Consider the following 15192-nt stretch of genomic DNA (forward strand, 5'->3'; position numbering starts at 1 on the left):
CCCTTTCGGATAAAACAACATCCACCTCGAGGTCACTATAGACATTGCATATTCAAGTCTAAGCCGAAAAAAGTAAAAAAATTAAGTTATAATCTAATTTTTATTATTACGATCTAATTTTTATTAAGCTTTTTGGTAGGGGAGGCATCAAACCGAGCCAGTCCGCAAACGGCTCGAGCTCAGTTCGGTTCAATTATTTCAATCTTAAATCGAATTCGAGATCAAGATCGGGCTCGTTTAAGTTAATAAGCCGAGCTCAAGCGAACTATGGGCATCAGAGTTCAGGAATTAGAAATGGGGATTTGGGGCTCAGGGAGATCGCCTATCTTCTCCTTTAGGTAAATTTTGGTTTTTTATTCAATTTTGTCTTCTTTTTCTTCAACGTTCCTCTTCGATTTCTTCCTCGCCAATGGAAGTGACATAATAAAGGTAAGTTCTTTATTCTTTATCTTCTGGTTATATTTTGTTTTCATCGTTGACAGAACGTTGATTTTTTGGATTTTTATCTGTTGGATAGTGGTTCTTCGGATATGTTGTATTCCATTATTTTTCTTCGATCTCACATTAAAAATGTTACGGATGAACGCCTCATGCTATGTCAGGAGCTTCTTCCTACTCATTTCTCATAGGTAATGGCTCTTACCGTCTTGTTGTTTGTTTTTGTTTTTCAGCTCTAATACTTGAAGCTTCTTTAGCAGTCCATCCATAGTAGATAGTACGAATGACTTTGTTTTATCTAAAATAGAACGTACTTGAATATCTAGAGTCATAGAAATTGGGCGTAAATCCATTTATTATTTCGTAAATTTGTATCTATATCATTGACTTCAAGATGGTATCCAGCCAGCCATCTTGGACTAATATTGGATTGTATGCTATCTTGGACTAATCTTGAATTGTATGTTATTTTGACCTTGTTCAAGATATTAGGCCAGCCAACCATCTTGGACTCTATGCTATCTTTTTTTTTTTTAACTTACTTCATTCAAAAAAATCACAAAGCTTTTCGGTGGATATATCATTTATTCAGAAATAGATCTATATCTATTTGGCTACATACCCGGTTGGTTGACACAGATATAGAAGTATGTTATATTGTTGAATAACAAACCTCCATTAGATTATCAGTATATCCATGTATAGGTAATATGTATGCTTGGGAGTCTCAGATAATTGAATAAATCAAGATTTTACCATGACTGCAATTTTAGAAAGTCGTGAAAGCACATTCTTTCAATTTCAACCCCATTTTTGAAATTTTGATTTTTTTTTCTTTCATGGAGATGATGGAAGCAAAATGTTGTCATTGTTTACTGACTTGCTTCTGAATATCCTAGAAACGTGATTGATTTTTTGTTTTGGTGGGGGGTGTTTTAGCTTTATAGATATCGGGGCAAGGGTGGCAGGAGGCAGAAGTTCTAGTTTGTTTGAATTTGTTGGTTGAAGCCTCAAAGTTGAATTACCACTTGCTTGAAGGTACTGACTAACTTTTTAAAAGGATCCTTATTTTAGTGATCAAGAATCAAGATTTAGGATAGTGTGCACTTAGGAATTTGAACTAGGAAGAATAACTAGCAGTTTTCAATACTGATCAGTTTGTATTTGGTTTGATTGGGGTTTATACCCAGTTTGCATGGAACCACCCATCATAGTATGAGACACTAAACCATTGGTGGATAAGTTCTTAGTTATTTGGAGAAAAATAAACAACCAATTGGTGGATAAGTGTTTTATAATTTGCTTGGAGAAAAATAAACAATAGACTAATGAACCAATGTCTCACTCTCTCTTTATAATTTACATAATAGAAATTAGAAACTATTTCTATCTACTCTCTCATCTATGTGTCTACATTTATTTGTTAATCTTTTTTTTTATTTACCTTTGTTGTTTGTATTGCTTTTTTTTTCTCTATGTTTTTAATTTGTAATTTTTTTATAGATGTAAGAATGTCAACACCTCCTGCTCAATTGACATGAGTAGTAAACACTAGTTCTAGTGTGGCCATAAATAATGACTCAAGTCCACCAGTGTCATATCCCTCTAGAACTACTAATGTAACAAAAGTGAGCCTAGATGAAGGTACCCTAAATGAGGAAGAAAGTGACTCTATCCATAGTTCAAAAAGACAAAAAAATGTTTCATGTGTGGTTGGAATTCAAAGAAGTCTCACTTAACTCTTCATCAAGTTCAGGTTGGTCAAAGTTAATGACTTATGTAAAACGAGTGGAAATAGCGATTCACTATGGTCAAAATTGGAAAATTATATTGAAGAAGATGTGTATATTTGTGAGAAAACTTAATAATATGATTTTGATGTGTTTAGAATGGTGAAAAGTGAATAGTTTGAAAATTTGGTATTATCTAAAATGGCAGTAGACATCCTTATAATTCCTATATCCACAGTAGCTTTGGAGTCTACCTTTAGTGCTAGTGGTAGAGTAATATACTTATATCGTTATTTCTTAGCACCAAATATAGTTCAAGCTTTGATTTGTGGTAGTGATTGGGTTCAGGCACTTCACGGTGTCAAGAAAAATCAAAAGGTAAACTACTTTTGAATAATTATTTATTATGATATTTTTTGAGTTAATTTTTTAGTTTAATTTATTATATTTTTGTTTGATGATTACAACTTGATAAGAAGATTGTGGAGATAATGCTACCAGTTACTTAATTTTTTATTTTTTTCTCATCTTAGTAATTTTAATATTTTTCACTATATTAAGTAATTAGTAGTCGAAGAGTATTTTTTTTTCAAACAATATTAAGTGTTATTCTTTTGTTTTTGTCATAGGTGGAGATTTTGCCCATGCAAATAGCGACTTCGTATATTATTTTCTAGCACGAAGAGAAAATGTTAGCGTTTACAAATTTATACTGGATGCATAGTTTTTATTTGGGTGATTGTAAATCGATATTAATATTTTAATAATATTTTTGTATTTGATTATTAAATAAAGTTAATGCATAATATTATACAGTGTTTATGATCAATTTTATGCAAAATGTATAGACATTTTTATATAGGCTTTATGTACAGAGGTTATGCCCAATTTGATGTAAAATTTATGCAAAATTTTAAACACAATTTATTTGACATGTATTTTATGCAAAGTTTTAAATGTAGGTTGGAGATTGAATTTGGCTCAAGCTCGAACTCCGTTAAAATTATTGGGTTTAAGTTCGATTACAATTTTAGGCTTGAGACTAAATTTGGCTTGAACTCGAATTCAAAATATTTAAATCAAACTTAACTCGAATATAGTCTGATTCGAATTTTGCTTCTGGGTCACCCTTTAGACTTTACAAAACACCATGCTACTTTTCTCATAGTTGTTCTTTTTTATTGGTACTTCAATTATTTTTAATAGTCTAATAAGGATAATTGCATTATCATGTTTAAGAGTGGTCCCAGCAGTTAAAACCACAAACAAGCGCACTGAACCTCGTTTAGAGATTTTCGTCAACCGTCATATCTATATTTAAACTTGATGTCGATGGTGGTTCCATTGCACCAGTTTAATTTCACGTCCAAGTGCTTCTTTCCTCCTTCCCACTAGTTCCATTAATATTGGTCTTCACGACTTTTTTTATGTTCATAAGGGATTTCTATGTGGACTGTAGATAGAATCCCCAATCGTCAGGCTACTTATTTAATAAAAAGAATTTTAATATTAATGGAGAGAAGGCAAGCAGACAGACATCCAAAATGCTGGCATCAGTCGCTCCCTCACCCGCTGACATCTTCGCGTGGACGTCGGGGTAGACCAGAATGAAGAAGCTGGTGGCTATGTAAACTGCGGGCCCAAACTCAATCGTGGGCGTCGTTGATGGAGGGCTGATGTGAGGAATGAGGACGTGGCGTATGAGTTAAGTGACGTGACCGCCAGATAGGATTGGGTTATGCTTCCTACTTGTTTGGAATCTACAAAGACGCCATCTGTTACTTTTCGTGAGTATTTATTATGTTCAAATAAATTTAAAGCAGCCTTCTTTGACGGTAGGTCGGTCATGACTTTTACATTTTGGGCAATTAATGGCTATCACATGATGTAGCGAGACCCACGGGAAACGAATGGAGTAAGGCTTAATTAAACTAATTTCAGTGTTAAAGTCAGCTACTTATGTCCACCGAGTCATCTCGGCGGCCAAAAGCTGAGGTCGGGGTTCATCTCACCTGGAACAAAACGACAGGTTCACGGAGATCTGCTAATGCGCCCAGAAATATGCAGCCTCGTGTATTATATACGTTGTAGAAGACCACCACTCGAATAAGGTTGATCATTCGCTATGGACAGATTTTTTGTTCGAGCCGGACTATTTTATTAAAAATTTCGTGGATGGCACGCAAAGTGAACTCGTCATGTTTTCTTTTGCCAAAGTTTTAGGCTTCATTTTCGCATCAAAGAGCTCTGTCCAGATCCGACCTTCAGAGTCCCAACCAATTAGTTGACCTCTTCTCCGTATGAATTTATTAGGCGTCGTGCGTGCCCACTACTGATTGCGTTCAGCGACGGTCAAGGCTAGAGGATAAGGTGATATGGAGAGAGTGGGACGAGTGGGCCGCACTTTGCCACAAAATCCAATTCGGAGATGGTCGTTTTTTATTAGAATGTATTTATTTATTTTATTAATTTATTTTATGTAATAATTATATTTTTACTATTTTGCCCCTTACTCTTTAAAAACCCATATGTATCATGTAAATCAACGGAATGATAAATTTATTTTTGCTTCTCGTCTTCGTCTTCCCGACTGTGTCTCCCGACGACAGAGCTCAACGGCTCTTTGCCATTCGAGGTTCTAACATGGTATCAGAGCGGACGATCAGCCATTTCTGATTCCCCTTCTGACGACGGCCCTTCCTTTCCCTGTTCGGCTACTGTTTTCAAGCGGTTTCGCTATTATTTCCGACAAAGGGGTTTTCACCCTCTGTTCGGACTTGAATCTGCGATTCAAGCTATTGGGAGGCTCATCTGGTATTTCCGGCGTCTTGTTTCCGGTGGTTGTTTCCCGGCAAAGAGGTTAGTTCCCGTTCCCATTTAATTTTTCTCTGGATTCCGTCGCCGAGAGGTTGTTTTTCTCTGGTTGCGTTCGTTTCCGATTTTTGGGCGTCTTCCTAGATTCGTTGAGGAGACATCGTTTCCGACGCCGAGAGGGTCTCCGAGAGCTGATTTTCTTCTGGCCTTCTCTGGTTGGCCGAGAGCTGAGGATTGTTGTTTTTTTTCAAGGTTGATATCATCTCGAGGGCAGTTTGGGTATTTTCTGTGGATTATTCTTGCTCGAATTTTTTTTCGAGCTCGCTGGTGGATTCTGAAGTCACGGAAACGGGTTTGATTTATTTTGAAGTGCTTTGGTGGAAGATCTGATTAAAAAAATAAAAATAAAAATTTGGAGCTGTATTGGTGGTCAGTGCTCCATGGAGACTTATTCATCTTCAGATTCTGGTTTACGTACCAGTTTGGCTCGTTCAGTTTTTGACGAATCATCGAATCCGTACTATATCCACCACTCAGACAGCCCCGGGCAAGTCCTTGTCTCTCAGCTTCTTACCGGCGAAAATTACACCAGTTGGACCCGTGCAATGTTGATCGCCCTATCCGTAAAGAACAAAGTTGGTTTTGTCGATGGCTCCATTCTTGAACCTCCCAGTGCTGATCCTATTCTGCTAAACTCCTGGACCCGGAACAACAATATGGTTATCTCTTGGATCTTAAATTCCGTCTCCAAGGAACTTTCTGCGAGTGTTATCTTTGCTGCATCTGCCCAGGAAATTTGGCTCGATATTCGGGATCGTTTTCAACAGCGGAACGGCCCTCGTATTTTTCAGCTTAAACGGGAATTGATGAACTTGCGTCAAGACAAGGATTCAGTTAGTACTTATTTTACCAAATTGAAAACCATTTGGGAAGAACTGTGCAACTACCGTCCTCATTGTTCTTGTGGGAAATGCTCATGCGGTGGCGTTAGGAATCTTAATGATCACCACCATATGGAGTATATCATGTCCTTCTTAATGGGCCTTGACGACTCTTTCTCCCATGTTCGTGGTCAGTTGCTCCTCATGGATCCGATGCCCCCTCTTAATCGTGTTTTTTCTCTGGTTGTCCAAGAGGAACAACAATGACGAACTACTCATGCCTCGGGTTCGAATGCTCCCACTGACACAATGGCGTTTGCAGTTAAATCTGACAAGATAGAAGTTAGTAAATTTGGGAACCACCCTGACAGAGGTTACAATGCTCCACACCCTCCGCCTTACCACACTTCCCGGACTCAGCATTCCAGTGCTCCTCGGAATCCAAACAAGGACAAGTATTACTGTACCCACTGCAAGATTACTGGCCATACCATCTCTCATTGCTTCAAGCTCCATGGTTATCCGTCTGGATCTACATTCAACACCAAGCCAAATTCTCCTGCTGCTGTTCATCAAGTTTCCCTTGCGGATGCTCGCCCTGGTTCTTCTTCTGTCGGGGGTTTTATTCAGAATCTGGACCCCACTCAATGTCAGCAGCTCATATCCATGCTTTCTACCCAACTGAGTAGCTCAGCAACGGTCACCACTGCTCCAGACTCTTCTACATCCAGTTGCTTGGCAGGTACTTGTTTTTCTGTATCCTTACGTGGTTTACGTTCTTCCACTCCATTCTGGATTGTCGACTCCGGAGCTACTCGACATATTTGCTCTCAAGCTCATATTTTTATCTCCTTGCATGCTATTCCTCATACTACCGTTACCTTGCCAGATAATTCTCATCTTTTGGTCCGCTTTGCTGGTGATATTAAATTACATTCTCACCTTATACTTAAAAACGTACTATTTGTTCCTCAATTCCAATTCAACTTAATCATTGTTAGTGCTTTAGTTACTGCTTCTGGCCTTACAGTAAGTTTCTTTCCTGATTGTTTTGTTATCCAGGATCTCTCCACCCAGCGGACGATTGGCAAGGGTGACAAAGTTCAAGATCTCTATGTCCTCCGTGCTCAACATTTGTCCTCTGCTTCTCATGTTTTTGTTAGCAATGTTTCTGCCCATGTTTGGCATAATAGGCTAGGACACATTTCTTTCAAGCGACTTGATTTTTTGAAGGATCAGTTGCACTGTGATGTAACTAGATTACACAAAGCAGATCCTTGTTATATTTGTCCTCTTGCTAAACAACGTAGACTATCTTTTGAATCTCATAATCATTTATCCAAATTTCCTTTTGATCTTGTGCACTGTGATATTTGGGGACCATATCAAACTGTCTCTTATACTGGCCATCGTTTTTTCTTAACTCTTGTTGATGATTGTACTCAATTTACTTGGATTTATCTACTGAAGACTAAATCTGATGCTATTTCTGTGATACCGCGTTTTTTTTACCATGGTTTCTACGCAGTTTAATGCCAAAATAAAAAAATTTCGCTCTGATAATGCCCCTGAATTATCCTTTGTTGATTTTTTTCACGCTCACGGCGTTTTGCACCAGTTTTCATGTGTTGAATGGCCTCAACAAAACTCAGTTGCTGAAAGAAAACATCAACACCTTTTGAATGTGGCTCGGTCTTTATTTTTTCAATCACGCATTTCTGTCTCTTTTTGGACCGAGTGTATTCTTACTGCGGCTTTCTTAATTAATAGAACTCCTTCTCCCCTCTTGCAACACAACACACCCTTTCATTTGCTCTACAACCGCTCTCCTGATTATTCCCTCTTTCGTGTTTTTGGCTGTTTAGCTTTTGTTTCCACCTTAGCTGCTCATCGCCCCAAGTTCCACCCACGTGCTCGGGTTTGTGTTTTTCTTGGTTATCCAGCTGGTGTAAAAGGGTATAAATTCTATGATGTTGAGACTCACCAAGTTTTTCTTTCCAGAGATGCCGTGTTCCATGAAGAGGTTTTCCCTTTTCATACTATTACCACTTCAACTCAACTTACTGACCCCTTCCCTGATTTTGTTCTGCCTCATTCCTCCCTCCACGCTCCGCCTTTTCCTGACCTTGATTCTTCCCCCCTTCATGATTCTCCAGTTATTCCTGGTGTTCCAATTGATGATCCCTCCCCTCCTACTCTTCCTACACTTGTTCCTTCCTCTTCCGCTGTTGCTCCTCTTCGAACATCTACTAGGGTGACTCATCCACCTCATTACCTGCAGGATTATCACTGTAATTTAATTACAGGCTCTTCATCCTCTGCTTCCTCCCGTACGTCTTATCCACTCTCTAATTCCATTTCTTACCATGCCCTTTCTGATTCGCACAGAAATTTTGTACTCAACCTATCTTCTCAAGTTGAACCTCAGTACTATCACCAAGCCGTGAAATGTCTTGACTGGAGGTTGGCTATGCGTGATGAGTTGGCCGCCCTGGAAGCCAACAATACCTGGACCGTCACTCCTCTACCTCCTGATAACATACCATTGGCTGCAAATGGGTCTATAAAATCAAATATAATTCTGATGGCTCTATTGAGCGATATAAGGCTCGTTTGGTAGCTAAAGGCTATACCTAGCAAGAGGGTTTGGACTTTGTTGCCACTTTCTCTCCAGTAGCCAAATTAGTCACTGTGAAGGTTCTTCTTGCCCTGGCTGCTTCTCACGGTTGGCATCTCGCTCAGCTTGATGTCAACAACGCCTTTCTACATGGTGATCTTTTTGAAGAAATCTATATGGATCTTCATCTTGGGTACCTTCGACAGGGGGAGTCCTCCCCCTCTTCCACCAAACTCGTTTGCAAGCTTCACAAGTCCCTTTATGGCCTCAAACAAGATTCGCGGCAATGGTATTCCAAATTTTCTCATGTTTTAATCAATTTTGGCTTTCTCCAATCGAAATCTGATTACTCTCTCTTCACCAAAGGTCATGGTTCCTCCTTTGTTGCACTATTGGTTTATGTGGATGATATCATCCTCACTGGTCCTTCTTCTAGTGTTATTAATGAGCTCAAACATTTTCTGCATACTCAGTTCAAGCTCAAGGATCTTGGTTGTCTTAAGCACTTCCTTGGTCTTGAAATTGCTCACTCCAAGACTGGTATTGTGCTTTCTCAACGTCATTACACCTTACAATTACTTGAAGACTCAGGTTACCTAGCTTGTAAACCTACTCGTGTTCCCATGGATCCCAAGCTTAATTTAACTGCCACTGACGGTGACCTGCTTCCTGATATAACCCACTATCGGCGGCTTGTTGGGAAACTACTTTACCTCACTTTATCTCGTCCCGACATTACCTTTGCCGTTCACAAGCTCACTCAATTTGTGGCCCAACCCCGCTTTCCTCATCTCCAGGCAGTCCATCACCTACTTCGTTATCTCAAGACCAGTCCTGGTCAAGGTTTGTTGTTTTCTTCTACTTCTTCTTTGCAGGTATGCGCCTACTCTGATGCTGATTGGGGATCATGCCTTGATTCTCGCCGCTCTACTACTGGCTTTTGCATCTTCATTGGTGATTCTTTGGTCTCCTGGAAGGCCAAAAAGCAGACCACCGTCTCTCGCTCCTCCGCCGAAGCTGAATATAGAGCACTTTCTTCAACTGCCAGTGAAGTTATTTGGTTACAGCAACTGCTTCAAGATTTTCACGTCAAAGTCGACTCTCCTGCGTTACTGTACTGTGACAATCAAGCTGCGATACATATTGCTTCTAACCCTACATTTCATGAGCGTACCAAACACATTGAGATCGATTGCCATTTTGTTCGTGAACGTGTTAGTTCGGGCGTCTTCAAGTTACTTCCCATTCGTTTTCCATACCAGTTAGCTGACATGTTCACTAAACCTCTTCCCTTTACTCACCTTTTTTCTTTGTTGTCCAAGATGGCTGTCAAGGATATTTATAAGCCACCTTGAGGGGGAGTATTAGAATGTATTTATTTATTTTATTAATTTATTTTATGTAATAATTATATTTTTACTATTTTGCCCCTTACTCTTTAAAAACCCATATGTATCCTGTAAATCAACGGAATGATAAATTTATTTTTGCCTCTCGTCTTCGTCTTCCCGACTGTGTCTCCCGATGACAGAGCTCAACGGCTCTTTGCCATTTGAGGTTCTAACATTTTTTACCACTTCCCACCTGCCAAACGTTTCTCAATTGCCAAATATGAAAGCAACTTTTGGGTTATTGGATATGCAATAACGGATATGATCACGTAAGATTATGCTTCATCGAGATTAAACAAATGAAAAATAGCCCTGAAATGAAATAGAGAATATGATATCAATGCACTCTTAGACATGCTTAATACTAAGAGAACCCATAAACTTTGTAGAACTTTTCAGATTGCTTGAACAAGATCAAACAAATTGTTTTCTCCCTTTTTTTATCAAGAAATGGCCTCAACTTTCACCGGAACAGTGATTTTCATGATGATTTTTAAATGTAAATGTTAGTGTTTGTCTCTCTTCTTAGAGAGTTCAATTGATAGCTGTAATATAATCACCGTTTAATCTGACCTTTTAAATCGATAACCATTTTCATCCATCTATATCCCCCGATGGATCCACATGTATCACATGCGCGGCAAGCATGGACACCTTCAAGCCCACATGTGTTGTGCGCATGGGTGCTTTGCACACGTGTACATGAGTCTCACACATCATCAAGATAGAGAAGAGCATCGAGACATTTAAACCATTTGATTCCATTACTTTTAGTAATATGGGACTAAAGCAAAAAGAGGTTAGTAGGAGCGCATATTTTCAAATATTAAAATTTCTTAAAATTTTCCACCATTTCTTAAAATTTGAAAAGATAGAGGGTTGATTTTAAAAAATAAAAAATAAAAAATTCAAAATAAAGGCAATCAATACACCATAGCTTTCAATGATAGGTGTATTTTAAACTTCAATGATAGGCAATCGATCTTAGATGGTATTTTGCCACCCACATTGATCCCAAGTCAACAAGTCTTAAACTTAAGACTTCATTTATAGTCTTTGAGATTATCAAACAACTAAGTGTTAGTCATATGTGAGTTCCATAAAGGTAGCATGTTCTGGCTAAGTAGGTGTATCTTGTCTTGTGAGTGCCTCTTAAAGAACAAACCTTAATTCTTTGTTAGATTGCAACCCTGCAATCACACTCACAATGTAACAACCCCGATATCATTAAGGTAGTATAAAATCCTCATATTTAGTGTTATTGAGCACCCACTTCATAGAGATGGGATGTGAAATAAATTCACTTAGATTATATGCTCTTACCAACCACTCAATCAACATGTTTTTCCCATTGAACCTTCGTCTTAAGATCTCCAATCAAATAGGTTGGATAACCATTCATGAAGATTCAAGTAGTAGGTTTTAATCTCATCCCCCTTGAAGCATATTGTACTTGTTCTAACGACAAACCCTAGGTCAAATGATCTATCAAGTTTTCCAATGATTTAATATAACTCAATGTTATAATTTTAGTGGATGTGAGCTTCTTTAGAATTTTATATTGAAGTTCAATATGCTCAAACTACTTTGAATTATGATTTTTATTTTTTTTTACTTTCATAATAGTTGCTTGATTATCACAACGAATTTAGCAAAAATTGGCTTATCCGTCATGGAAATATCTAACAACAAACCCCTATGTCATCTTGTTTCTCCATCAACCAACTCTAAAAACACCATTTCAGCCTCTATATTGAATTTGGTAATCAAGCTCTGCTTGGAAGATTTCCAAGCAACAACATCACCACCTTGTGTAAATATAAAACTGCTATTGGCTTTTGTGTCATCAAAATCAGAGATTCAATTAGCATTAGTATACCCTTCAAGTATAGTAAGAAATCTAGAATAGTTTATTCCATAGTCAATGATATCTTTCATATACTTCAGAAGTCTTTCAATAACTTCACAATGAGTTTTAGCAGGGCTACTTATGTACCTACTCAATCTCCCTATAACATATTTGGTTATGTACAATTTGATAAATATATTAAACTTTGGAGAATTTGAGAATACCTCAACTAGAAAATATTGTCTCCACCATTCTTCTTTACTTCTGTGTTTGAATTATATGGTGTACTAGTTAGTTTATAGTTCTCATAACTTAATCATTTAAATACTTTTCCTACATAATGAGATTGACTAAAAAAACTCATTTTCATTATTTATCACTCTAAATTCCTAAAATAACCTTTGCTAATCTTAGGTAATCATGGCAAAGTTATCACTAAGTTATCTACAAAATTTTGGCACGTTCATCTCCGAAGTGTTGAATTCTAAATTTTCATGAAGAAGTATTACAAAGAGAGAAAAAAGTATGAGGAGAGATGGAAGAACGAGATATTAGAGAAAGACTAGGGTTTGAGTGTAGACGAGTAAAAAGGAGGTAAAAAGCCAAAGAGGAGAGTTGGCTAACATAATGGGCTCGAGCCCTCTCCCATATCTATTCATAATGAATGAAAATTACAAATGGTTGAAACTACCCTTATACAACCATGAAGTAAATATGCAATAATTACAGTTATACTATTCATGAGTATATAGAATAGTTTTCTTCATCTTCCTTTACACTCTCCCTTAAGTTGGTGCATCTTGAATATCAATGATTCTAAGTTTAGAACATGCATTTTCAAGGGAACTTGCTGCAATTGCTTGGTAAACATATACGTAAGTTGATTCTTGGAAGGAAAATAATGCATAGATCTGACACTAGCTTGTAGTTTTTCTCGAATAAAGTGACAATCAATCTCAATGTGTTTTATTTGTTCATGAAAAATTGAACTAATGTCAATGTGTATAGCTGCTTGATTGGCGCAATGTAGCAACATAGGCGCATTCATAGAAAATCCAAGTTCGCTCAACTATGATTTAACCCATAGCATTTCACTTAGTGCATGAGCCATGCCATGATACTCGACTTCAACATTCGATCTAGCCATCACACTTTGTTTTTTTCTCTTCATGTAACTCAATCACCTACCATTGTATAATAGCAAGAGGTAGTTATTTGGTCACCAAGAGAACAACCCAGTTTACCTTAGCAAAACCTTGAATGTCAGTATGTCCATGACACATTTAGAGCAAATCGTGTCCCATATTTTTCTTTAGATAACCAAAGACCCTTTATAATGCAAGCCAATGTGATTGTTGAGGCTGATGTATAAATGGCAAATAACACTAATAACAAATAAGATATCAGGTTGAGTAACAATAAGATAACTATGGTTGCCAACCAATCACTAAAATATTCCAACACCCACTTCATGACTTGTTTCCATACATAATTTGATATTTGGATCCATAAGGGTGTCAATTGGCCCACACCCAAGCATACCAATCTCTCCCAAGAGATCTAAAACATACTTCCTTTGATGAAATCAGGCTATCTTTAGGTTGAATGACTTCTATTCCAAGGAAATATTTAAGTAACCCAAGGTCTTTAGTTTGAATTGCCCTACTTAAATCCTTCTTCACTTATTGAATATCACTAATGTAATTGCTTCAAATAATAATATCATATACTTAAACAACCATAAGAACCATCATTCGGTTTATTCTCTTGGTAAAAACTGAATGATCAACCCACGCCAAGGAAAAACCAAATCTGAGAATAACCTTGCTGAATTTATCAAATCAAGAACTTAGGGACTGTTTTAAACCATAAATAGACTTCTTAAGCTTACATACCTTTTCTCCATCAACCACAAATCCGGGTTGCAACATATAAACCTCTTCATGCAAATCACCATTAAGAAAAATATTCTTATCATCCAATTGATAAATAGACCACCAAAAAGTGGAACCAAGAGATATAAGTGTTGACCATATGTTGACTCCCTTCTTGATTTTGATGATAGCAAAACTTAATAGAGCTGGCAATTGCAAATTACGTATTTTAGATACTTTTCCTTCAAGAGATATGCATTTCAAGGTCTAAAGCATAAAAAAAGAATTGAGCTTCTCAAAGACCTCAAGCATCAATAAAAATCAAATCTTGAAGAAGCACCCTTGAAAGATGAAGAAAAAGTGAAGACTAGAGTTTAGGACTTTTGAGAAATGTCAAAACTCAGTCTATGTAAAAGAGAGTTGTCAACTTCTTCGATTTGAGGTACAATGCAAACTTTGAGCTTTAGGACATATTTTGCATTAAAACACTTTTTAAAACCATCATATACCCTTTTCAAACATGTTAGAAGTATTCAGGATCATTTATTCCTGCTAGATTTTGGATCCCATGATGAAGAACGTGGATTGATCAGTCAAGAGAAGATGAGTGGCCGAAGTGAAGAATTAAGAGAAAGAAGAAGAAGTTAGGAATTAGAAGCCCTAATTTCAAACTAATGAGAGTAATAATAATAAACAAGAAAGAAAGGAAAAACAAACACGAAATAAAGGCAACAAGATTTATATAAGTTCGCCTCAAGGTGAGACTACGTTATGTCTTTCGCCGCTGTAATAATCCACAATGAAGATGAAATAGTTTACAAGAGAAATCACACACTTACAGGTGTTTCTCTCTAACCTCTAGGGCTGCAACTCCAACTCCTTCTCGGTGATGATAAGACCCTAATAACGGCACCCCTCAATTATAAAGAGAAAATTAGGGCAACCACGATACAAGAGTAAAATTCCCAAATTGCCCTTAATGAAAATTAGGGCGTTAATTAGGCTCCACAACTTAACAACCTCCCACTTGGAGACTAATCCATCATCAATATCTCCTATTCAGCGACAACAACTTCTCAATCCTTAGAGAGAAGTCCAACTGAAGTTGAATACAACTTCAGTTTCTCGATCGTAACAATCTTTGTCAACATATCAGTTGGGTTTTTACTCCCTTGAATTTTCTTAGGTGCTAAGACTCCATCCTCCAAAGCCGATTTGATGAAGTGATAACGCACCTGTATGTGCTTTGTTCTGGCATGATAAACAAGATTCTTTGCTAAATGAATAACACTCTGATTGTCACAATACAATATATTCTTCTCATGCTTGAGACCTAATTCATCCCAGAAAGACAGTAACCATATGATCTCTTTGCTGGCTTCGGTTGCGGCAACATATTCTGCCTCAGAAGTGGAAAGAGCAACTATCTTCAGCAACTTAGAGACCCAACTAACTGCTGTACCGCCCAACGTGTATGCATTTCCAGTGGTACTCTTCCTGTCATCAATGTCTTCACCCATGTCAGCATCTACATAACCGTGTAATCGCAAGTCTGACTTTCTGAAACATAAGGCTGGGTTTGTAGTGCCTCTCAAATA

The sequence above is a fragment of the Aristolochia californica genome, unplaced genomic scaffold (assembly GCF_029961685.1).
Source record: "Aristolochia californica isolate CCGP_79_NKW_82.1479 unplaced genomic scaffold, dmAriCali1.0.hap1 SCAF_9, whole genome shotgun sequence".
NCBI lineage: Eukaryota > Viridiplantae > Streptophyta > Magnoliopsida > Piperales > Aristolochiaceae > Aristolochia > Aristolochia californica.